At 41.4% G+C, this 26,821-nt stretch overlaps 1 long non-coding RNA gene and 1 pseudogene across 3 annotated transcripts; one reads left to right on the top strand and one right to left on the bottom strand.

The window, feature by feature from the left end:
* Positions 1-653: 653 nt before the first annotated feature.
* Positions 654-962, bottom strand: LOC748319 (ribosomal protein S27 pseudogene; annotated as a pseudogene).
* Positions 2,015-26,615, top strand: LOC134807327 (uncharacterized). 3 transcript variants are annotated; one of them, XR_010147471.1, is made up of 8 exons: positions 2,015-2,148; positions 2,286-2,376; positions 12,419-12,502; positions 14,497-14,555; positions 19,389-19,477; positions 19,773-19,841; positions 22,272-22,366; positions 24,752-26,593. It is a non-coding gene; the product is annotated as an uncharacterized LOC134807327 (long non-coding RNA). The 3 variants fall into 3 exon arrangements; XR_010147469.1 differs by lacking the exon at positions 19,773-19,841 and having other exon boundaries at positions 24,752-26,615; XR_010147470.1 differs by lacking the exons at positions 2,015-2,148; positions 12,419-12,502; positions 19,773-19,841 and having other exon boundaries at positions 24,752-26,468.
* The last annotated feature ends 206 nt before the right edge of the window (positions 26,616-26,821 follow it).

Genomic DNA, 26,821 nt, shown 5'->3' with positions numbered 1-26,821 from the left:
TCTCTACAAAAAAATACAAGAATTAGCTGTGTGTGGTGATGCATGCTGGTTGCCTTAACCTCACTTAAACAGATAAGGCAGTAACTAGTCTTTGCCCTTCAAACACTTCAAAAGCAATATTTCTTTTTTTAGAGACAGGATCTCTTATCCCAGCTGCAGTGCAGTGGCACAATCATAGCTCACTGTAACCTCACTCCTGGGCTCAAGGTGTCCTCCCACCTCAACCTCCTGAGCAGCTAGGACTGCAGGTATGGACCACCATGCCTAGCTTTTTTATTATTATTTTTGCAGAGACTGGGTCTTGGTATGTTACCTGGACTGGCCTGGAACTCCTAGCCTCAAGCCATTCTCCCGCCTCAGCCTTTCAAAGTGTTGGGATTACAGGCATGAGCCACCAGCCAGCAGCATTTCTTTAATAAATTCCCCTGTTGCCTTAAAAATGCAACTTTGCTGCCCCAAATATAAGTCACCTACAATTCTTGAAAGAATTTGTTAGCTATGTAAACCTGGCTGCCTCTGGAACTTACATGTTTGTTTACCTTTATTTTTAAAAGTTGGCATAAGTATACTGTTTTTTTTTTGGGTTTTTTTTGTTTTTTTTTTTTGTTTTTTTTTTTTTATCCAAAATGTGTTTATTGAGATGGTTTCCCACTCATCTTGACTCAGAGTGCTTTTAGTGCTGCTTCCTCCTGAAGGAACATCCTTCTGTAAGCCTTGCTTTTCCTCCTGTAGGCTGGCAGAGGACAGTGGAGCAGCCAACACACAAAACTACCGTTTGTGCATGGCTAAAGACCGTGGTGATTTTATAGCATCCTGGGCATTTCACATCCGTGAAGTAGGAATTGGGGCTCTCCACCAGGCGTTTCTTCTTGTGTTTCCTCTTCTCCTCTTCTGGAGAGGGATGAAGGAGATCCTTTGCGAGAGGCATGTTCTCGGGTGCGTAGGTCGTCACCGCCGGAAAGGCAAGTATACTGTTAATTAGTACAATGGAAAGAATTCTTAAGTGGGTGTCAAGAGACGTGTTCTGCTACTAATTAACTGCCTTAGGTAAGTTCACTCCCCTCTCTAGGCCTTAGTTTCTTAAGTGAAAGATGTTGAACTAGAATGAGCTCTGGGCTTGGCGTGGTTGTTCACACCTGTAATCCCAACACTTTGAGAGGCCAAAGGAGGATTCTTTGAGGCCAAAAATAATTCAAGACCAGCCTGGGCAACATAGCAAGATCCCGTCTCTACAAAAAAAATGATAATTAGTTGAGCATGGTGGCTTGCACCTGTAGTCCTAGCTATTCAGGAGGCTGAGGTGGGAGGATTCCTTGAGGCCAGAAATTCAAGACCAGCCTGGGCAACATAGCAAGACCCCATCTCTAAAAAAACTTGATAATTAGCTGAGCATGGTGGCTTGCACCTGTATTCCTAGCTATTCAGGTGGCTGAGGTAGGAAGATTGCTTGAGCCCAGGAGTTCAAGACCAGCCTGGGCAACATGGCGAGACCTTGTCTCTACAAAAATAAAAAAATTAGCCAGGAGTGGTGGTGCATGCCTGTGGTTCTAGCAACTCAGGAGGTGAGGTGGGAGAGTCACTTGAGCCCAAGAGATAGAGAATGCAGTGAGCTGTGATTGCATCACTGCACTCCAGCCTGGGTGACTGAATGAGACCCTGTCTCAAAAAAATAAATAAATAAATGGGCTGAGTTCTAAAGTTCCTATCACATAAGATCAAAATTTAAACATAAGTAAAGATTAGGGTGATAAGATGTACACTTTCCACCAACCAAATGATAAAATTTATGAGTTGCCCCATCATGGATACTTGTTGGATGGAAAGAATGAAGTGCTTTTTTGGAATGGATAAATACTTTGAAATTTAGAAGACATTGGAGGGGAAATGAAAATGTTTGGTTATGACTGTATTGGAATCCAGTAACTAAAGTATCAAGCAGGCTGTAGCGGAAATTGTTAGCTATCTCCTCAGCATGTATTTTCCTCTTCTAAATCATACCCTGATTTTACTTCAGGTATCCATTCTTTCCCTGCATAATCCGAAGCTGACCCTACTCCAGCTTTAGGAGTCAACCTGTTTTGTCCAAGATGGTAGCTTTCAAGCTTTTTTTGACTCCAATCCACAAGTAGATTTTATATGGTGATCCAGGTGTGTTTGTGTGTATACACCAAAGTTTCATAAAACAGTATTAACTCGTCATATATGTTATGCAGTTTCAAATTTAATAGTCTAATTTTTTAAGTAATGGTTATAACCCAAGAGTTAATTTCCTAATTCATTCTCAGGTTATGGACCACTGTTTGAAAGACACTGATGAGTGTAATGCAATTGCCCTTAGAAAAATTGTTGAGAAACCTGGATAAAAGCCTACTGGAGGTATGGTATTACTCTGACCACAGAATTGGTCCAGGAATACTATGTGACTCAATACAAACCAGAGAAAAGCAAGGGCAATAGTATGGGGGCTTTAAAAAAAGATGCTTCCTCACTCTTAAGGAAGAGATAAGTGTCCTGTGTATGTGAGAGCAAGAATAATGCCACTCTAGCTACCCAGCTAGTGGTTAAAGCCACAACACAACAAAGAGGGCAGAGGCCTTATATGGTAACCTGAGTGCCTACATTTCTCTCTAACTTGCTAAAATTTCAGGCATGCTGAAAGAAATATCAAACTTAGACTAAATCTATAGCAACACCAAGAAGCAAAAAAGTTGTGTTTGCTCTCAAAGAATTTACATTCTAGTGGGAGAGACAGACAATAATAAGTGCTACAAGGAAATTTTTTCAAAAGAGAGTAAATGAAGGAGGGTCCTTACTGCGAGTGATCTAAGAAGGTATTTCCAAGGAAATGACATTTGAGCTGAGACCTCAGTAATAAGAAGGAGCCAATCAAATGAAGATTGGGGAAAGAATATTCCAGAGGGAAAGAAAGCAAGTACAAATACCCTGATGCAGGAAAGAGTGAGGTGTGTCTGAGGAATGCATCATAGAAATTGTCAGTAGGTAGGAAGGAGGCAGGGCGCTCAGGGTCTTACAGGCCAGTGTAAGGGGTTTGGATTTTATTTCAACTGTGTTGGGAAGCCACTGTGGTTCTTAAACACGAGGAAGGGGTGAGGGTTAGGTTACCTCCTTTAGGGAGTATTTACAAATGTATAAGGGAATTGAGGGAAGAGCTATTGTTATAACGAGTATTGTAGACCTATTAGTATCATATACTCTTTCTTTCGAGAAACTCAAAGCATGGATGATATTGGGACCCTCAAAAGACTTCTGAGGAGATCCAGCAGTTTAAGGACTCCACTTTAGAAAATATACATATTAATTGGAAGATTCTGTATCTTAATTTTAAGACAGGGATCATACTTTGAACCTCTTTTCATCCCACACAGCACCATGTTAGGCTCCTTGAGACTGTTAAATTGGACAACTATCCAAATTTGGGAATATGCAAAATCATTGTCGTTACCTTTTGTCATAAAGAAATGTAGTGCATTGATCAAACAAAAGCCTGTGATCTATAAAAAATGCCCAAATTTGACTTGTTTTGTTTTTGTTTTAGTTGAGTAAAGGCATGAATATTTGCTAAGCCATCTCCAGTAACTCTTCCAAGTTGGCTTGCTACACCATGTCCTTTTGGCTGTCACAAATCTTTCCCCACTCTTCTGTTCTTTTGGGAAGAGGAAGCCGGAATTCTTAGTGGGTAGAAGAGCAAAGACTCACCCTTAGGAATTTCACTGTTGGAATTATTTTTTTAATTTTTAAATTCCCTCCACCTTGAATCACCTTGAATCATATGATTTCAAGACTTCATATAGAGAAGTAGCCCCTGTCATCCTGCCCAAAGTGTGTAAGGGGAACCCTGATCTGAATAATATAGCACTGAGTAAGCTTGGAATAACAGAATAAGATTTTATTTCAAGGCTTTTCTCAATGCTACTAAAATAATATTTTAAGGATCACTCTGGATGTCCATTTCCAGAGCACTTGCTAGTTGTTAGGCAATTAACAACCATTTTATAGCTATGGAAGAATCACCTAACCTTCCGGAAGCACTTTGGGACTTTATAGGAGGCCTTTAAAATGCAAAGGGTTTTTGCTATTCTTAGATGTATAAATGTAAAGGTTAGACATCACTTCTTATACTCTTAAGATGTAAAAAATGGTATATTGTCAGTCTCAAAGTTTTTGGAATTCTTGACAGATTTTCCCAGGTTCATTCAGCAACATTTATGCATCTTTTTTTTTCCTCAACCAACTGCCTGTTTTGAAAGGCAGGAGTGAAGATGGCTGTAGAATACATGTACCTTAACAGAAACTCACTTTGCAAATACCCATCTCAGCTTTTTAAAATATTTATGGTCTATTAAAGCACCATAATTTGGCCACTCAGCTGTCATCAGGAACTAAGCCGACATCCCTTTTCATTTTCTTTTTTAATCTCATTTATGTTAAAGGACTAGCCAACATTCCTTTTCAGAAAAAGACTTTGGAGGGGGGGAAACACTTCTGACAGTCATACTGTGTACTTATTTTAGAAAATGAGCTGCTCTCAGGCTTCAGTATCCAGTCAAATATAATATAGAACTCTAGTCTGTTTTGAGTCCTACTACAATAATATTTTCACAATAGACTACCAGTTATGAAGTTCTCACATTTTTCCTGCATGCATCAAGTAATTCCAGCAATTCCTAAATAGTGCAGCACCCTAAACTCTACCTATTCTGTTTCTGCTTAATTTTGTACTCTAGGAAAAAAGGCAGAATTTCACCAACTAAACTTTATGCAAGAAGATGAGAGATGAATAGTGCTTATCAAACCTTTGTTAAGGCTTGAAGTTCAAGACACAAACTCTATTGTGAAAATCAATGAACAATTGTTTGGTGTATGTATGGAGCATTTACTTGGTATTTAGCCAGTCAAACACTGAAACATACAACCATGCCTCTGCCTTGTATTACATCACTGCTACTGAAATGGACTTAGGAATCTGGACAAAGTTAATGTAGCATTTCCAAGTCATAAAATATTTTAAAACATGCTAATTCAGACTAAAGAAATGTTTAATGAAAAGTTTAAATTGTTATTTCCAATTCTATAGAGTAGAACAGGGAATGTAAGATCTATGAGGGCAGGAACCTTGACTTTCTTATCCACCTCTGTATTCTCAGGGCCTAAAATAATGCCTGATGCCTAATAGTTCATTAAATGGGTGTTTAGTATCGATATGTTAGTGGTGGGAAAAGGACTAGGTTTGACTCTGAACTCTGACACTTTCTAGTCTGGACCGTTGTTCAAGTCACTTAAGTTCTCTGACCCTCAGTTTCTTCCTCTCTTTTAAGAGGAATAATATTTTATTCTGTGTTTTACAGCCCTGCTCTGAGAATCAAATAATGTAATACATGTAAAATCCCTATGTAAAATGTTATAGCATTATCAAATATCATTATTTTAATACTAACAGTGTTATAACACAATATTACCTGGTAGAGATTTTTAGTAGACTTGAGTTAATAATAGTTACCTTTTTTGTTTTGTTCTTTTTGATCACATATTGGATGCCAGATGCTTTATATATGTATTTCATTTAATCATGATAACAACTCTGTGACGTAAGCTATCAATCCCATTTTAGAGATGAAGAAACAAAGGCTATGTGTTAGTTACCTATTGCTTAACAAATTGCTCCAAAACATAGTGGCTTAAAACATCAACATTTATTACCTCACAGTTTCTATATGTCAGGAATCAGGTGGAGCTTAGCTTCAGAGTCTCTTACTGGCTGCGATGAAGGTGTTAGCAAGAGCTGCAGTCATTTCAAGACTCCACTAGAGCCGCGTGCGGTGGCTCATGCCTGTAATCCCAGCACTTTGAGAGGCTCAGGTGGGAGGATCACGGGGTCAGTAGATCAAGACCATCCTGGCTAACACGGTGAAACCCCGTCTCTACTAAAAATACAAAAAATTAGCCGGGCATGGTGGCAGGTACCTGTAGTCCCAGCTACTTGGGAGGCTGAGGCAGGAGAATGGCATGAACCCAGGAGGCGGAGCTTGCAGTGAGCTGTGATTGCACCACTGCACTCCAGCCTGGGCGACAGAGCGAGACTCCGTCTCAAAAAAAAAAAAAAAAAAAGACTCCACTAGGGAAGGATCCACTTCCAAGCTTACTCCTGTTGGCAGGATTCAGTTTTTTGCAGGCTGTTGGAAGTTCCTTGACACATGGACCTCTACAGGGCAGCTCACAACATTCCAGCAGGTTTCATCAAAGTGAACAAGTGAGAAAGCACCAGTAAGACCAAAATCATAATTTTTTGTAACCTAGTTTTGGAGGTGACATCCCATCACTTTTGTTATGTTCTATTCATTAAAAGCAAGTCACTAGGTCCAGCCCATATTCAAGGGGAAGGTATTATGCAAGAGTATGAATACCAGGAGGCAGAAATCACAGTGAGCCACTTTAGAAGGCGTCTCCCTCAGGATCAGGGTGCTCAAGTTGTTTATCCAGTTTTGCAAAGCTAATGAGTAACAAACCTGAGATTCCAGGTTACATCTGTCTGACTTCAAAGCACACAGTATTTCCATTTGTTGCTCTTCTCTCAGTGAATACATAGAATTGTATGTATTTTTATATTATGTTTATGGTTAGCATAAACTTGACTAGAGATGAATTTTTCTAAAGCATTAAAAATGTTTGGCCAGGCACGGTGGCACATGCTTGTAATCCCAGCACTTTGGGAGGCCGAGACAGGCAGATTACGAGGTCAGGAGTTCAAGACCAGCCTGACCAACATGGTGAAACTCTGTCTCTACTAAAAATACAAAAATTAGCCAGGTGCAGTGCTGCGCACCTGTAATCCTAGCTACTCAGGAGGCTGAGGCAGGAGAATTGCTTGAACCCGGGAGGCAGAGGTTGCAGTGAGCAGAGATGACACCACTGCACTCCAGCCTGGGCAACAGAGCAAGACTTTCTCAAAAAAAAAAAAAAATTTCTTTTGTGTCATAGAATAAGTTACCTTCATTCTAATGTTTTCCTAGGATTGTTCATCCTAATCAATTTTCTTAATAGATAGGGACAGTTAAATCTTTTTCATTCTTGGTCTGTGATAATAAATTCCAAGTTTTAGTTCATATTTTTAAAAACACACAAAGTAGAAGTTACCTGTCAGCAAGACCATCTAAGGAAAATAATCTGGTGGATATGCTAGTATTACTAATAGACCTGTGGAGAGCATTTTCTTCATTTGTTAATTTATTCACAGTTTAATGGGGTATGGGGACAGACATAAATAACAATAAAGATTTATACAAGGATCTATGTAAGTTCAGAGAAAAATATGATGAAGTATGAGTCAAAGACAAATTCATAGAGATAAATGCTGTATTTGAGTCTTGAACCATGAATCTGAATTTATCAGGTGACCGAGGCACTGTGTTTTTTTTTTTTTTTTAAAGCCCTCCCCTTTTTTTAAGAGACAGGATCTCACTCCAGGCTGGAGTGCAGTGATGCCTTCATAGCTCACTGCCACCTCAAACTCTTGGCCTCAAGTAATCCTCCCACCTCAGCCCCCTGAGTAACTAGGACTATAGGTGTGCATCACGATGCTCAGCTAATTATCAACTTTTTGTAGAGATAGGGTCTTGCTATTTTGCCCAGGCTAGTCTCAAATTCCTGGCCTCAAGGAATTCTGCCTCGGCCTCCTAGAATGCTGGGATTATAGACTTGAGCCACCACGCCCAGTCTGTTCAAGATTATTAAAGATTATCAGAGTCCAAATTACCAGCAGACTTGGAATTTTGAGGAGTCTGAAAGAAGGGAGATGGGATCAAATTGGCAGTGTAATAATTCAGGCTCAGAAGTGATAGATTAAAAAAAAGAGATGGATGGAGTAGGGGAGTAGAAGGCAGGGGTGGGGATGGCATAGCGTCCTAGAACAACTAACTATAAAGGATAACTTTTGGGGAATGGAATTTGAAACCTCTGGTTGGGTTGGCTCCTTCCCTCATTCATTCTTCAAAGCCAAGGGTACCTCAGAATGGTATTTGCCCCTAGCTAGCACAGTGACTTTGGAAACTTGGGGCCAATAAGCCAGGCAGTACCCCAGTGGCTACACTGTGTCCAGGAAAGGAAGCCTCATTTCACACTCAGAATGTTAGCTACTGGCATACCCTGTCCAGGATTACATTTTATCCCCTCACAATCACTAGAGCAAACTATGATAAACAGAAATGGCCTCATACACAGAGAACAGGAAATATCAAGATGAGAACAAAATTAGGAACAACCAAATGCCCGAGGAAGACCAGTACCATGAAAGCATGACAGCAGTCAACAAACAAAAAGCAAGTAGTTTTCAGAGTAAACAGAAGAGGATCTGTGAAATGATAATTATTAATAATTAGTGCATCCTGGTGTGGTGTCAGGCATTCTTCTAAGCACCTCACATGTTTTTTTTAAATTTAGTTTGTATACAGAATATCCCCAGAGGAATAGGAGAGAATATTGTAATGATGAAAAAGAACCAGTTAAATAGATTGTTACCATTTAAAAAAATTACGTGAGGTGTGGTGGCTCACACCTGTAATCCCAACACTTTGGGAGGCCGAGGTGGGTGGATTGCTTGAGCTCATGAGTTTGAGACCAGCCTGGGAAACATGGCGAAACCTCGTCTCTACAAAAAATACAAAAATTAGCTGGGGGTAGTGGTGCATGCCTGTAGTCCCAGCTACTCAGGAGGCTGAGGTAGGAGGATGGCTTCAGCCCAGGAGGCAGATGTTGCAGTGAGCTGAGATGGTGCCACTGCACTCCAGCCTGGGCATAGACCCAGACCTTGTCTCCAAAAAATAAATAAATAAAATACAATATAATTTTTAAAAATTAAAAGGTGGACTAAACAGTGAATGGACTTCTTCAATGAAGAGCAAACTAGCAAAACTGGAACAGTAAGCTAAAGAGTTACTCCAAAAGAACAAAGATAATGGTGGAGGGTGATTTCAGAGACATGTAAAATAAATGCAGGGATTCCAGTAACTCATAGTTCCAGAGAGAGACACATGAAATAATTTTACGGAGGAAATATTAAAGAAGTGATAGAAGAAAAGTCCATGTCTGGGTGCAGCGGCTTACACCTGTAATCCCAGCACTTTGGGAAGCTGAGGTAGCAGGATCGCTTGAGCCCAGGAGTTTAAGACTAGCTTGGGCAACACAGTGAGACCCTGTCTCTATTTTTAAATATATATGTATTTTTAAAATGTTATAAAGAAAAATTCCTGGCATTACTTTAGTGTAATTTATAAGATTTATTTAATGTCATTTGCATCTAAAAAAGGAGCAAACATTATTTTAGTGCATCTTATTTTTTATTCCACATTGCATCAAAAATTTCATCACTTCATGTGTTTCTAAATCATATATTTATGTTTGCATAATTGTGCTCATTTTTAAACTTTATATATATATATATATTTAATAGAGATGGGGTCTCACTATGATGGGGTCTCACTGTGTTCAAGACTGGTCAGTCTTGAACTCCTGGCTTCAAGCAGCCCTCCCACCTTGGCCTCCCAAAGTGCCAGGATTATAGGTGTGAGCTACCATGCCCAGCCTAAACTTTTTATTTTGAAATAAAGTTAGACTGGCTGGGTGTGGTGACTCATGCCTGTAATCTTAGCACTTTGGGAGGCCGAGGCAGGCAGATCACCTGAGGTCAGGAGTTTGAGACCAACCTGGCCAACATGGCAAAACCCCATCTCTACTAAAAATACAAAAATTAGCCAGGTGTGGTGGCGGGCTACTCAAGAGGCTGAGGCAGGAGAATCACTTGAACCCGGGAGGCAGAGGTTGCAGTGAGCCGAGATCACACCATTGCACTCCAGCCTGGGAGACAGAGCAAAACTCCATCTCAAAAATAAATAAATAAAGTTACACTTACAGAAAAGTGGCAAAAATAGTACCAATACCTTCACATAGCTTCCCCTAATATCAACGTATTATATAATTATAGCATAATTATCAAAATTAATAAACATAAGTACAATACCATTAGCTAAATTACAAATACACCTTATATAAATGAGGAGAGAAAACAAGTCAATGGGAATGATTAACCTATATAGATACATACAAAATAGAATAAAGTAGATGGGTAGCTACTACATCTTTATTTCTACAACTGGTCTCGTAAACTAGAATATCCTTCCTTTATTATCTATTCCATCGTCATATTGCCAGCATCTGCAGCTGGTTAATAAACTTCCAGTTAAGAGGAACCATTCTTGGATTTTCTGGGTTAGAGCATGTCTCCCTTAGATAAAGAGTTCTACATAGGCAAAGCTCAAAGTTGTGAAAATAGAAAGCAAAACATTTTGAGTGCATCAGTGGGTATCATAGTGGGAAGTGTTTATCTCAAGCCTGGGTTTCCCAGCAGATAAAGATAAGGGAAAAACAGCGCTTTATGTTGGTTGCTGGTTCACAGCACATTGCTGTAGCACAGGAGTTGGCATACTTTTTTCTGTAAAGGACCAGATAATAAATATTCCAAGCTTTAAAGACCACACATGATTGATATCTGTCATGTATTCTTTTTTGTTGTTACTGTTACAACCCTTAAAAAGTGTAAAAAAAAAATTCTTAAAATCTGTCCAAAAATAGGATTTAGGGCATATTTGCCCTCAGACTATAATTTGCTAATCTCTGCTATAGGGCCACATCCTAACTTTGCAAAGCATTCCTTCCCTGCTGGGAAACAAAAGACACATACACACAAATGTTCATTGCAGCACTGTTCACAATAGCAAAGACATGGAATCAAATGCCCATCAATGACAGACTGGGTAAAGAAAATGTGGTACATATACACCATGGAATACTAAGTGGCCATAAAAAAGAACGAGATCATGTCTTTTGCAGGAACATGGATGGAGCTGGTGGCCATTATTCTTAGTAAACTCATGCAGGAACAGAAAACCAAATACTGCATGTTCCCACTTACAAGTGAGAGCTAAATGTTGAGAACACATGGACACACAGAGGAACAACAGACACTGGGGCCTACTTGAGGATGGAAGGTTGGAGGAGGGAGATGAGCAGAAAAAATAACTATTGGCTTAGTACCTGGGTCACAAAATGGAACAGCTGGAACTGAGTCTTCAAAAAGCTGTTCAAGAGTTCTGAAGACCAGCTGCTTCTGAATGATGGAATGTACAGTAAGACCAGTGAGTCTGTGAGCATAGTATTCTGGGTCACCAAGGATTAACACTTGTGTCTGATAATCCCTTAAAGGTCAAGATATTTCCTCCTGTGCACAATTTTACCCTAGCAAATAGTTATATGTCCTTTTGATTGAAGGCCGAGAGAAAGATACTTTTGATGTAATCACTGTAATCACACAGTTCTTTCTCAAAGGTACATAGTATACTCTGTATTCTGAGTCTCTGAACTTCCCAGGAATAGAAATAGATGTGGGCTCTGACTTTTAGTGGTGTCCGTAGTCAGGCCTGTGTTTTCCTAATCTAGAGTTTGTTCATTTGCACAAATCTTTATAAGTCCTTAGTGAGCTACACATCTGTTTCAGTATTAAAAACTATGATCAATTAGCGACCATCAAAGATCTCTGTAGGTCAAACCTTTCAATTACCACTCTTGGTAATTGTGCATAATGTTACTATGGCAGTTATGTTCTCCTGTCTGGCCTCTACCACCTCAGGATCCCTCACCATCACTGAAAGTGGAAAGCCCATTTCAAAGAAAAGAAAAAAGAACAAGAAAGGGGGAGGGGGGAAGCCCATTTCAGTGCCAACATATGCAACCTTTATCCCCAGAGGACAGCCATTATAGTAATGTTCAGGGGCACTTGCACTATACTCACCAGTCTATTTATTTATGCTATGGTGTGAAGATAATGTGCTCTAGGTCCTTTGGGGGACACGGGTTGATGATCCAATGCAAATAACAACCCATTTCAGGCTGGGCACAGTGGCTCACACCTGTAATCCAAGAACTTTGGGGAGGCCTAGGCAGGAGGATTGCTTGAGCCTAAGAGTTCAAGGTTGCAGTGAGCTATGATTGTGCCACTGCACTTCGGCCTGAGCAACAGAGCAAGGCTCTGTCTTAAAAAACAAACAAAAAACCCACTTTGAGTTTGCTTTCTTCTTTCTTCCTAAGCCTTTGGAGCTTATCTTCAGCATTATATCAAGACATTTATTCAACCCAGCAATCCCATTACTGGGTAGATACCCAGAAGAATATAAATCATTCTACCATAAAGATACATACACACAAATGTTCATTGCAACACTGTTCACAATAGCAAAGACACGGAATCAACCTAAATGCCCATCAGTGACAGACTGGATAAAGAAAATGTGGTACATATACACCATGGAATACTATGTGGCCATGAAAAAGAACGAGATCATGTCTTTTGCAGGAACGTAGATGGAGCTGGTGGCCATTATTCTTAGTAAACTCATGCAGGAACAGAAAACCAAATACTGCACGTTCCCACTTACAGGTGAGAGCTAAATGATGAGAACACATGGACACACAGAGGAACAACAGACACTGGGGCCTACTTGAGGATGGAAGGTGGGAGGAGGGAGATGAGCAGAAAAAATAACTATTGGCTTAGTACCTGGGTGACAAAATAATCTGCACAACAAACCCGTGACATGAATGTACCTATATAACAAACCTCACATGTACCCCTAGATCTAAAATAAAAGTTAAGCAAAATTTTGGGGCATGCCAGGCGCAGTGGCTCATGCCTGTAATCCCAGCATTTTGGGAGGTCGAGGTGGGCAGATCACCTGAGGTTGGGAGTTTGAGACCAGTGTGGCCAACATGGAGAAACCCCGTCTCTACTAAAAATACAGAAATTAGCTGAGTTTAGTGGTGCATGCCTATAATCCCAGCTGCTTGGGAGGCTGAGGCAGGAGAATCACTCAAACCCAAGAGGCAGAGGTTGCAGTAAGCTGAGACCAACCCCTGCACGCCAGCCTGGGTGACAAAGTGAGACTGTCTCAAGAAAAAAAAAAAAAATTATTGCCAACCGAATCCTATTTGGTTTCAATCACCAGTTGAGTCTAGTTTTTAATTAATCAACCGAGCATAACTAGAACACTCAAAGCTACCTGAACTAGTACCAGAATCTTAGACAAATGTTCTCATATCAGTACATTCAGCCCAATCCAAAATTATGTTCCTTTTTCCTTGATCTTGCATCTTCAAGAGTCTATTTCTACATATATTCTCCAGCTTTTTGCCAATGCAGTTTAGCAAAATCTTACCATTCTTCTGACATGTAATCTTTCTCTTCCCAAACTTACTTTATTGTTGGTCCTTTAGAGCAGCGGTCCCCAACATTTTCCAGGGACTGGTTTCATGGAAGACAGTTTTTCCATGGACCAGTATGGGGGATTGGTGGGGAGGGGTAGGGGTAGGATGAGTCAAGCTCATTACATTTTTTGTACACTTTATATTATTATTACATTGTAATATATAATGAAATAATTATACAACTCACCATAATGTAGAATCAGTGGAAGCCCTGAGCTTGTTTTCTTGCAACTAGATGGTCTCATCTGGGAGTAATGGGAGACAGTGAAGATCATCAGGCATTAGATTCTCATAAGGAGCATGCAACCTAGATCCCTCACATGTGCAGTCCACAATAGGGTTTGTGCTCCTATGAGAATCTAATGCTGCTGCTGTTCTGACAGAAGGCAGAGTTCAGGCGGTCATGCAAGCAATGGGGAATGGCTATAAATACAGATGAAGCTTCACTCACTCACCTGCCCCTCACCTCCTGCTGTGCAGCCTGATCCTAACAGGCTGGGGACCTCTGCCTTACAGCATGTGAGGATCTGACTCAATATACGTATCTGGAGTTAGTTATAGGAGATAGGATAGAGAAGAGGAAAATTGCCATCCCTGTGCAAGATGAGACCTTTATTATCTGTATTGTGTGACACATTACCCAAAATTTAGCAACTGAAAATAACAAGCATTATCTCACACAGTTTCTTTAGGTCAGGAATCTAGAATTGGCCTAGAGGGGTGATTCTGGCTCAGGTTATCTCATAACATTGGTGTCAAGATGTCATTTGGGGCTTGACTGGGGCTGGCGGATCTGCTTTCAATATGGTTCACTCACATACTTGGCAAGTTTGTGCTGGGTCTTTGTAGCAGGCCTCAGTTCCATGCCATTTGAACTTCTCTGTAGTGTCTTTACAATATGGCATCTGGCTTTCTCCAGATGTAAGGCAGAAATGACAATACCTATTATGATATCTATAGCCTCAGAAGTCACACACCATCATGTCTGCAATATTCTATAGGTTACACAGGTCAACCCTAATGAGTATGGGAGGAGGCTACATAAGGTCATTTAATACTAGAAAGTGGAGATCACTGGGGCCTTCTTGGAGACTGGTTACTGAAGGATCACAATATGGTTTTTGATATGGCTTTTCTGTGTCCCCACCCATATCTCATCTTGAATTGTAGGGACCAGGTGGAGATAAGTGAATCATGGGGGCAGTTTCCTCCATGCTGTTCTTGTGATGGTAAGTAAATTGTCACGAGATCATGATGGTTTTATAAGGGGCTTCCCCCTTCGCTTGGCTCTCATTCTTCTCTCTCCTGCTGCCTGTGAAGAAGGACATGTTTGCTTCCACTTCCACCATGATTGTAAGTTTCCTGAGGTGTCCCCAGCCCTGCAGAACTGTGAGTCAATTAAACCTCTTTTTTTATTTTAATAAATTACCTAGTCTTGGGTATGTCTTTATAGCAGCATGAGAATGGACTAATACAGTTTTCAGCAAAGGCAAGACCAGCCTCATCAGAGGAGTAAACAGGCTGCTTCTGTAGGCATGGGACATTCAATAGATTTTGGGAGCACAGGATACCATTTTTATAGCCCTACTCTTTTTCAGTCGCTGCCCTAACTTCCACAATCAGAGATCAAGTAAAATCATTAATTCTACTTTGGTCATAATTCAGCATTCTACTGAATCAGATTCTGCTTCTAATTTTTGATGTGTTAGACTTGTGGCTTTATGGGATTTTTTAGGGCAATCATGGAAAATCCCTGGTTTTCTGAAGTGCTGAGTTAAAAATTTGAAATCTTGGGCCTATAATTTTCTTTAACTTTTCTAGCATAGTTAGAAGCAACCAGCACAACCCCTGCCCTTATATTCCTTGTACCTTCCATAATAGTCCCTCCCAGCGGCCAGTTGGTCCACCAAAACCTTGCCTTTTCCTTTTCAAATTAAAAAAAAATTTTTTTTTCCAGATATAGTCTTGCTCTGTCACCCAGGCTGGAGAGCACTGGTGTGGTCATAGCTCACTGCAGCCTCCATCTCCTGTGCTTAAGCGATTCTCTTACCTCAGCCTCCTAAGTAGCTAAGACTACAGGCACATGCCACCACACCTGGCTAATTTTATTATTATTATTGTTTTGAGACAGAGTCTTGCTCTGTTGCCCAGACTGGAATACAGTGGCACAATCTCAGCTCACTGCAGCCTCCGCCTCCTGGGTTCAAGCAATTCTCTTGCCTTAGCTTCCCAAGTAGCTGGGATTACAGGTGCATGCCACCATGCCCAGCTAATTTTTGTATTTTCAGTAGAGACGGGGTTTCACCATGTTGGCCAGGCTGGTCTTGAACTCCTGGTTTCAAGCAGTCCACCTGTCTCGGCCTCCCAAAGTGCTGGGATTACAGGCATGAGCCACCACACCAGGCCTATTATTATTTTTTCATGCAGATGGGGGGTCTCACTATGTTGCCCAAGATGGTCTCAAACATCTGGCCTCAAGCACTTCTCCCACCTCAGCTTCCCAAAGCCCTGGACTACAGATATGAACCACTTCACCCAGCCCCAAAGCCTTGACTTTAATAGACACTTCATTCCAGATGACCAGAGATGATCCTTTCTTTAAAAATATATATATTTATTTATTTATTTATTTTGAGATGGAGTTTCGCTCTTGTCGCCCAGGCCGGAGTGCAATGGTGCAATCCCGGCTCACTGCAACCTCCATATCCCGGGTTCAAGCGATTCTCCTGCCTCAGCTGGGATTACAGGCGCATGCCACCATGCCCAGCTAATTTTTGTATTTTTAGTAGAGATGGGGTTTTGCCATGTTGGCCAGGCTGGTCTTAAACTCCTGACCTCATACAATCCACCTGCCTTGGCCTCCCAAAGTGCTGGGATTACAGGTGTGAGCCACCATACCCAGCCAAGTTTTCTCTAATAGTAACAAGCTCCTCACTGCCTTCAGATACAAGTGGAAAGTTTATTGCTTACAACTTTTCTTATTTCTGCATCAATCCATGTTCAGTTGCATAACAGAGAATCTGGTCAAGTTTAAGCATAAAGGGATTTAAAGCAAGGAATTGAATGTGTACAAAACTACTGAAAGGACTAGAGGAGCAAAGCTGTAGGTCCAACTCCTTGGAACACCTTCCACCACTTACAACTACTCACAACTTCCACCACTCACAACTCTTTCTACCATGATTAGAAAAGCTCCCACTGGACTAGCACGGTGGCTTATACCTGTAATCCCAAAACTTTGGGAGGCTGAGGCAGGAGGACCGCTTGAGCCCAGGAGTTTGAGACCAGCCTGGGCAACATAGTGAGATCCCATCTCTAAAAAAAGAAAAAAAAGCCAGGAGTGTTGGGGCACACCTGTTGTCCCAGCTACTCCAGTGGCTGAGGGGTAAGGACCACTTTAGCCTGGGTGGTTGAAGTTACAGTGCACTGTGATTGTGCTACTGCACTCCAGCCTGAGCCACAGAGTGAGACCCTGTCTTGAAAGAAAGAGAGAGAAAAGAATAGCTCATGCCACCATTGCTGTAGGAATCTGCTGCCATTTTTGCTCACCACACAACTTATTACCTCTTCTGCTGCTGCTATTATAGGAAACTACTTGCTCCAGAATCATACAAATCACCTCTGCCAATCCACATAGCAAATTAGAGTCCATGCATCTTTCCTCTGTCCTGACATGACTCGGTTCTGAATTCATTTCTCACAAGATGTACTGAACCAAATCATGGCAGGAATGCTCACTGAAAGGGATTCTGGTAAATGTCACTTGTTAGCTTTCCAGCTTTTGCAGATTAGAAATAGATTGAGCATCAGTCCATAGCTCTCAAAACATTTTGTTCAGATCAAATATTGTACTATAGAATTGGTTAGTAGAATTGATTATATCAGATTGAGAGTTCTTTTAAAACAGAGATAAAATTTTATTCATATTTAGAATACCCAGCATTTACCAGTGCCTCCCTCAAATGCAATGCCACAAACAAAATACTATTTTTTTTTTTTTTGAGACGGAGTCTTGCTCTGTCACCCAGGCTGGAGTGCAGTGGCATGATCTTGGCTCACTGCAAGCTCCGCCTCCTGGGTTCACGCCATTCTCCTGCCTCAGCCTCCCGAGTAGCTGGGAACACAGACGCCTGCCACCATGCCTGGCTAATTTTTTGTAGTTTTAGTAGAGACAGGGTTTCACCGTGTTAGCCAGGATGGTCTCGATCTCCTGACCTTGTGATCCTCCCGCCTCGGCCTCCCAAAGTGCTGGGATTACAGGCGTGAGCCCCCGTGCCCGTCTGGGTAATATTCTTAATAGCAGTGTGAGAGATCGGACTAATACAGTAAATTGGTACCAAGAGTTTGGGGCACTGCTATAAAGATACTTGAAAATTTGGAAGCGACTTTGGGACTGGGTAACAGGCAGATGTTGGAACAGTTTGGAGGGCTCAGAAGAAGACAGGAAGATGTGGGAAAGTTTGAACCTTCCTAGAGACTTGTTGAATGGTTTTGACCAAAATGCTGATAATGATGTGGACAATGTAGTCCAGGCTGAGGTGGTCTCAAATGGAGATGAGGAACTTCTTGGGAACTGGAGCAAAGGGTCACTCTTGCTATGCTTTGGCAAAGAGACTGCTGGCATTTTGCCACTGCCCTAGAGATCTGTGAAACTTTGAACTTGAGAGAGATGATTTAAGGCATCTGGCAGAAGAAATTTCTAAGTAGCAAAGCATTCAAGAGGTGACCTGGTTGATTTTGAAAGTGTTCAGTCTTATACATTCACAAAGAGATAATTTGAAATTGGAACTTATTTTTAAAAGGGGGTCAGGCGCAGTGGCTCATGCCTGTAATCCCAGCCCTTTGGGAGGCCAATGCAGGTGGGTCACTTGAGGTCAGGGGTTGGAGACCAGCCTGGCCTACATGGCAAAACCTTGTCTCTATGAAAAATACAAAAATTAGCCAGGCATGGTGGTGGGTGCCTGTAATCCCAGCTACTATTCTGGAGGCTGAGGTGCAAGAATCACTTGAACCTGGGAGGCGGAGGTTGCAGTGAGCTGAGATCACGCCACTGCACTCTAGCTTGGGTGACAGAGTGAGACTCCATCTCAAAAAAAAAAGTGGGGGGGCAACAGAGTGTAAAAATGTGGAAAATTTGCAGCTGACCATGTAGTAGACAAGAAAAAACCATTTATGGGGAGGAATTTAAGCCAGCTGCAGAAATTTGCATGAGTAACCAGAAGCCAAATGTTAATAGCCAGGACGATGGGGCAAATGTCTCCAGGGCATGTTAGAGACCTTCATGGCAGCCCCTCCCATCACAGACCTGGAGGCCTAGTAGGAAAAAATGGTTTTGTGGGCCAGGCCCCGCTGCTGCTCTGTGTTTGTAGCCTTGGGACTTGGCACCCTTCATCCTAGCTGTGGCTGAAAGGGGCCAAGGTACAGCTTGGATCATGGCTTCAGAGGGTGCAAGCCCCAAGTCTTGGCAGCTTCCATGTGGTGTTGGGCCTGCGGGTGCACAGAAAAACAAGAAGTGAGGTTTGGGAACCTCTGCCTAGATTTCAGAGGATACATGGAAATGCCCAGGTGTCCAGGCAGAAGTCTTCTGCAGGGGCAGAGCTCTCACAGAGAACCTCTGCTAGTGCAGTGTGGAAGGGAAATGTGAAGTTGGATTTCTCATGCAGAGTCCCCACTGGGGCACTGCCTAATTGGAGCTATGAGAAGAGGGCCACCATCCTCCAAACAGGTTGCACCATTAGCCTGGAAAAGCCGCAGATACTCAATGCCAGCCATGAAAGCAGCCAGGGCGGGGGCTATACCCTGCAAAGCCACAGGGGCAGGGCTGCCCAAGGCCATGGGAGCCCACCTTTTTCATCAGCATGACCTGGATATGAGACATGGAGTCACAGGAGATCCTTTTGGAGCTTAAAGATTTAATGACTGCCCTGCTGGATTTCAGACTTGCGTGGGGCCTGTATCCCCTTTGTTTTGGCCAATTTCTCCCATTTGGAATGGGAGTATTTATCCAATGCCTATACCCCCATAGTATCTTGGAAGTAATTAACTTGCTTTTGATTTTATAGGCTACTAGACAGAAGTGGCATGCCTTGTCTCAGATGGGACTTTGAACTTGGACTTTTGGTTTAATGCTGGAATGAGTTAAGACTTTGAGGTACTGTTGGGAAGGCATGATTATGTTTTGAAATGAGAGAAAAAGACTTGGGAGGGGCCAGGGGCGGAATGATATGGAGGCTTTGTGTTCCCACCCAAATCTCATCTTGAATTGTAATCCCCATAATCCCCATGTGTCAAGGGAGGGACCTGGTGGGAGGTGAGTGGATCATAGGGGTGGTTCCCCCGATGCTGTTCTTGTGATAGTGAATGAGTTCTCACAAGATCTGATGGTTCTATAAGCATCTGGCATTTCCCCTGCTCACCCTTCTCTCTCTTATTGCCATGTGGAGAAGGTCCTTGTTTTTTCTTCACCTTCCACCATGATTGTAAGTCTCCTGAAGACTCGCCAGCCATGTAGAACTGTGAGTCAATTAACCTCTTTTCTTTATAAATTACTTAGTCTCAGGTAGTATCTTTATAGCACTGTGAGAATGGATGAATACACGAAGATCCCCCTTCTAGACACCAGAATGTATAATCTTGGTGTCAACTGTTTATCTCATCATAGCTATAGATGAACCCATCTTTGGCTACTGAATCTCCCCTGTATTGCTGAACCTCCCTCTGCCATCAGCCAGGCCAAACAGGGAGGCAGTTTCTAATGCCTAATTTTAGACCTAAGTCTTGTACACTTAGGCCTATCTTAGAATGTCATAATTCACCAATAAGTTCTAAAATATGACATCTCTAGCAAGACATCATTACTTATTATTTGTGCCCATAGAAACTTCTTCCTCTGCCTTCATTAAGGCTTTAATCATTTATAGTCTCCTAAGAGACCTCTTTTATTTTTTTCTATGTTTATATGTTGTCTCTCCAACAAGGCTATGACCTCTTTTGGGGACAGTTACTCCATCTCCTACATTCTGTAGTCCTGTTGTGTATAACAATATTAATCAATCCATAAAAATAATTTTTAAAACCTGGATTCAGACCAAATCTTTCAAAATTTTCCCACTCTCTGGACAAAGGCCGAGAAAGAAAAAGAATAGAGTCCTTACCTTACTGAAATATTCAACCTATTTGAAGTCAAGTAATTCAAATCTCTTTGGCTTTATGGATTTCAATCTATTCCCACCCATCCAGAGTGTTACTGGTTTTTATCTTAGCTTTTGATTTCTTTCCACTGAGAGCTGCTCCTCTGCTCACCTTTAACTGCTTTTTCCACTCATACTCATGGCACTTTATACTTCCTCTTTCATAACACATCGCATTTGGATTTATTTTTCACTATCTTTCTTCTCCCAAGGACTTTTAGTTACATGTAGGCAGAGACAATTTCTTCCTTCTTCATTACTAGGTATATCCCCAGCATCTTAGCATAATGCCTGGCACATAGTAGGCATTCAGTAAATATTTATTGAATAAATGAATAACTCTGTGCCTGGCCCCAAGTTACACTGTCTCACATTTCTCCCTGGCCCATATTTGTAAATAACAAAATGTATTTCCCTTGTTAGTGTATTTGAGATTTTTTTCAAAGTGAGTTTTATTAAAACGTAATGGATTCCAAAAGGAAGTTAAACAAACTACAAAAAAGAAAATTCAAATTTCAAAAATACAGATTTATTTAATAAAATTTATTTTTTTAAGTATAGCTTTCTGTTCTGACACAAACTGATTAATGCCCAGGCTCATGATGTCTGTTCCACATCCTACTCGATGTTGCCACTCACCTAGTGTGTTCTTCCTTTGTCCCCTTTCTTCCCTTGTCCCCTTTCTTCCCTGAGGTCTCAGGTATGTAAGTCCTGGGAGAAATTGCACATGAATGGGATGATGGGCCTTTTTTTTTTGGATGAACTGTTGTTCTTACTCTTCTCCTTGTGCCTATTAGCAGTTTATCTTTCTGTGCATCTATCTGTAGTAGTGGGACCAATGAAAATGGCAAGCATCTTTAGTCAATGAGGAAAAAATTGTGTACTACTTTTGTCTAATCAGTACCATTTCTTCCTAATAATCTCCCTTGGAGAGATTATTATGCCAAATTAAAAATTTTTAATTAAAGTCAAGCTAAATTTCATATATCAATATATCACTCCACTTGCTAGTCTAGTCTCTGTTATAAAGGATTGGTTTGAAAGTGCATTAGTCTGTGCAGGCTGCTATAACAAAATACCATAAAACAGGTAGCTTTTAAGCTGCAGTAATTTATTTTTGACAGTTTTGGAGGCTGGAAAATCCAAAATAAAAACACCAACAGGCTGGGCGTGTGGCTCACACCTATATCCCAGCACTTTGGGAAGCTGAGGTGGGTGGATCACTTGAGGTCAAGAGTTGAGACCAGCCTGGCCAACATGGTGAAACCCCATCTCTACAAAAAATACAAAACAAATTAGCTGGGCATGGTGGTGGGCGCCTGTAATGCCAGCTGCTCAGGAGACTGAGGCAGGAGAATCGCTTGAACCTGGGAGGTAGAGGTTGCAGTGAGCCAAGATCATGCCACTGCACTCCAGCCTGGGCTACAGAGTGAGACTCCATCTCAAAGAAAAAAAAAAAAACACCGACAGATTCAGTGTCTGATGAGGGCCCTTGTTCTGATACATAAATTGTGCCTTCTTGATGTACCCTCACATGGCAGAAGGAGCAAACAAGCACCTCGGGCCTCTTTCATGAGATAATTAATCCCATTGATGAGGGTTCTGTCCTCAGGATTTAATTACCTCCCACTAAGGGCCCCCATTTCTTAATACAGTCAGCTTGGGGGTTAGAATTTCAACGTATGAATTTAGGGGAGACACAAGCTTTCAGACCGTAACAGAGAGGTGTTTTTCTTTTTTTTTTTTTTTTTTAAGGCATATTCTCAGTTTGGGTGTGGTGGCGTGTACCTGTGGCCCTGGCTACTCAGAAGGCTGAAGAAGGAGGATCCCTTGAGCCTGAGAGTTTGAAGGTATAGTGAACTATGAACATGCCATTGCACTCCAACCTGAGCAACAGAGAAAGATGCTGTCTCTAAAAAAATAATGATAAATGAAAAATAAAAATAATAGGCCACATTTATTGTTACTTGTCAGTATTTATATTATTCCTTTGATCAAAAGGAACAGGCTTTTTAGGAGCAGGATTTGATGGGTGGAGTTAGGGGGAAGTTTTAAAATTCTCTTGATTGAAGCATGGTGTGACCACAATTGATTTATCAATTTCTGAACTTGGCCTTCTGGATCCATCTGTTCCTCACCCCCATCTCCCATGCCTGTTTTTGTCCTTGGCTTTTAATCTTTCTCTTCCTCCTTCTCTTCTTGGTCTCGCTCTTGCTTACACTCTCTGCAATTTTTGCATAGCATAAAGGCACCCAGCGAAGGGTTTAAGATCTTCTGAAATCTACTGTACCATATCCACTAAACAAGCTTTGGGTATTGGTGAGTGAGTTTGCCCCAGTCTACAGGCTAGCAGAGGCCCTACCTGATTCCTGGCTTACTATTAGCCCACTGCCAATTTATACATGTATAGTGACTCTCCAGCCTAGTGTGACACTTCCTGTTTTTGGTTCTTGGGTCGGGCAGATATCTAGCTCTGGTTTAATGTATTGTGGAGTTATCCTGGGGCATTTTTCTGATTGACTTGAGATCATATGTGTGCTAGTATAGCATATAAGCTCTATAACCCATACTGCCTAGTCTCAAATCCCAACTCTGTCATGTACTCATTTCTCTGTGCCTCAGCTTCCTTGTCTGTAAAGAGAGAATAGTAGTATCAACCATCTCCTGTGGTGGTGTATACATGTAAAACACTTAGAAAAGTATAAAAGATGGTAAGCACTTAGTGTTTATTGATTATGAGTTCACCCATGTTCTTGTTGGAGAGAGACCCACGTCACTTCTACCACCCTAATAATTTAACAAATGTTTATTGAATGACCATAATGTATCACACACTATGCTGGGAAGAACATAGAGATGAAGCAAAAACTAATGCTAACTTCAATGAGCAACATTTGGTTTATAGATAGTAATGATGGCAAAGGAGTAGCTTTTTATTTAAATAATCATTTATAGGCCGGATGAGGTGGCTCACGTCTGTAATCCCAGCACTTTGGGATGTTGAAGTGAGGGGATTGCTTGAGCCCTGGAGTTCAAGACCAGGCTGGGCAATATCGCCAGACCCCATCTCTTAAAAAAAGTAGTTCTTTACTGTTGCCTCTATTGACTCTTGAATGCAAGAAAGAACATTTGCCCTTTGACTTCTAATATTATCTTATATTCTCTCTTCTTCAAAAGATCAGAAGCACATGCTGTAAACATCAATCATGATCATCTTTGTCTCCCTTATCAGATTGTCAAAATTATATCTTTTCCTATTTTCCTGCATACCTTATCTTTTTCCTAAATTCTCAGTTCTCCAAGTTCTCAGAAATCATAACTTCAGACCTTGAAATGATGACTCTGTTCCACCCCCATCCGGCTTTTATATTTATATGAAATACATGTGTATATATAGGTAAAGACGGAGTCTTGCTATGTTGCCCAGGCTGGCCTCAAATTCCTGGGCTCAAGCCTTCCTCCAATCTTGGTATCCCTTTGAGTACAGGCGTGAGCCCCTGCCCCCTGCCCCTACTCTGGTTTTGTTTTGGTGGATTGTCAGTTATATATGTGTTTGCCTTTGGGCTACACATAAATGTAGAAAGGTGAGCTGTAACCAGAAAGACATCACTGAATTTACCATTGAAATGTCTTCATTTAAGTCCGTTTCTCAACAGTTGTTAGCCAGATCCAGCTGGATTTTATATCTGACTTGTGATCACGGTGAAAAAATGCAAAAAGGAGACACAAACTTTTAAAATGTTCTGTCCAGAAAAGAATAAGAACACTATCTAAAAAAACATGAAGTTCTAGTAAAAATGATGCTTGAGACAGAAAAAAGAATTTAAAAAGATACAGTGAATTAACTAAAAATAAAAGTTCTTTGTTTGGTTTACCATTCTCCCCCCAAAACGGAGGGATATTTGTATATTTGTATATTCTGACAGGCACTTTCTCTTCTAAGGGAGGGAAGTAGTTAGAGGCCCTAGGCTCCACTGTAGAAATGTGATAATGGAGATGTGCAGTGCTCTAGGGCCAAGATTAGTCTCTGAGACAGCATTGGGTGACATTGTTTTACCGTAGTATTTTTGCTTTCTGTTTTGAGTTCCTTGTTGGTTCACAAATGTTCTCTTTTTCTCCACCTTTTATCTAATCAGTCACAATAAAATGTAACTGTCAACCAGAACAGTGTGTTTTTATAGCCAAGTGTTTTGGAAAAACCCTCAAACTGTGATTTTTCTCTGCTCTCATGCCAGCACAAGAACCATCAATCAGCACAGAAGACTTCTGTGACCCCAAACTATGTGGGGATTTCTCCCTAGCAACAAGCAAGCAATCAGTTTGGCAACAAACACTGACTGGATGTCTTCCAATTCAATTCCAACACTATCTACCTGGAAATAGTGTCTGATCCCACAGGGTAAGGGCTCAGCCCCCCAAAGATTGTCCTCTTTCCCTCTCCCAACACTGCTAGACACCAGTCACAGGTCTGGGGCCTCTGGAACTTCTGACAACTGGCTTCAAGTTGGGGTTCCCACAATCCCTCTTGGGGTTCAATTAATTTGCTATAGTGACTCACAGAACTCAGGGAAACATGTTTACCAATTTATTTTATTACAAAGGATACAGATGAAGAGATGCTCAGGGTGAGGTATGGGGGAAGGGGCACAGAACTCCCATGCCCTCCCTGGGCGAGCTGCCCTCCAGGAACTTGCATGTGTTCAGCTATCCAGAAGCTCTCTAAATCCAGTCATCCTGGCTTTTTATAGAAGCTTCATGACGTTAGCATTCCTTCCCCCAGGGTATGGGATGGGACCCTCTCTGGAATGGTGGTCTTATGACCCACAATCAGATTACAGACCTGCCTTGGGGCAGGTGAAAGGAACACTGGAGAAAGTCAGAGAGGCCTAACATACCAACATTGTAACAAAAGACTGTAACAAGGACTCTGGGAGTTATGAGCCAGGAATCGTAGATGGAAACCTATACATATGTGTGTATTTATATCTATTACCACATCAAGGAAAGGTTTCACACACTGGTATGAAACTGGAAATAATTAACAGGAGAAAACTTGGAAAGTTTGCAAGTATGTGGAATTAACACTCCTGAACAACCAATGGGTCAAAGAAGAAATCAGAAATATCTTAAGACAAATGAAAATGGAAACACAACATACCGAAATTTATGGGATGTGGCTAGGTGCAGTGGCTCATGCCTGTAATCTCAGCATTTTGGGAGGCCAAGACTGGCACATCACTCGAGGTCAGGAGTTCAAGACTAGCCTGGCCAACATGGTGAAACCCCCATCTCTACTAAAAATACAAAAAGTAGCCTGTACTAAAAATCTGTACTAAAAATATAAAACAATTAGCTGGGCGTGGTGGCGTATGTCTGTAATCTCAGCTACTCAGGAGGCTGAGACAGGAGGATTGCTTGAAACCGGGAGGCAGAGGTTGCAGTGTGCCAAGATCGCGCCTCTCCACTCCAGGCTGGGCGACAAAGCAAGACTTCGTCTCAATCAATCAATCAATCAATGAGAGTGGATGCAATATTATCCCTATAATAATATTCTCAGTACCTTGCATTCATATATGCTTTTATTACTTTGGCAAGCAAGGAACACTGGGTATTGCACATAACTTGAAGCCTGTTTATCTCAGTTAAGTTGCTGCCAGTAATCTTGGTCACCTTTCAGGAGTGTTACAGATGAACATCACCCATTCTCTAACTTTAATTTTTCTAAATTAAATGAATTATGAAATATAGTTGACCCTTGAACAATGTGGAGGTTAGGGGTCATCAACACATCCCTCACTGCACAGTCAAAAATCCACGTATAACTTTTGGCTTCCCGAACACTTAACTACTAATAGCCTACTGTTGACTTTACTGATAAACCATCTATTAACACATATTTTGTATGTTATATGTATTATATGCTGTATTTTTTAACAATAAAGCAAGAAAAAAGGAAATGGGCCGAGTGTGATGGCTCACACCTGTTACCCCAACACTTTGGGAGGCTAAGGCGGGAGGATTGCTTTAGGCCAGGAGTTCGAGAACAGCCTGGGCAAAATAGTAAGAGTCCGTCTCTTAAAAAAAAGGTAAAAAAAAAAATTTTTTTTTTTTGAAACAAGGTCTCGCTCTGTCACCCAGGCTGGAGTACAGTGGCACGATCTCACCACATGGCTCACCACAGCCTCAACCTCCTGGACTCAAGTGATCCTCCCACCTCAGCCTCCCAAGTAGCTGGGACTACAGATGCACGCCACTACAGCCAGCTAATTTTTATTTTATTTTATTTTTTTCGTAGAGACAGGGTC

The sequence above is a fragment of the Pan troglodytes genome, chromosome 9 (assembly GCF_028858775.2).
Source record: "Pan troglodytes isolate AG18354 chromosome 9, NHGRI_mPanTro3-v2.0_pri, whole genome shotgun sequence".
Taxonomy (NCBI): domain Eukaryota; kingdom Metazoa; phylum Chordata; class Mammalia; order Primates; family Hominidae; genus Pan; species Pan troglodytes.
Note: the sequence above shows the minus strand (reverse complement) of the source record. Positions and strands in the feature narration are given on the sequence as shown.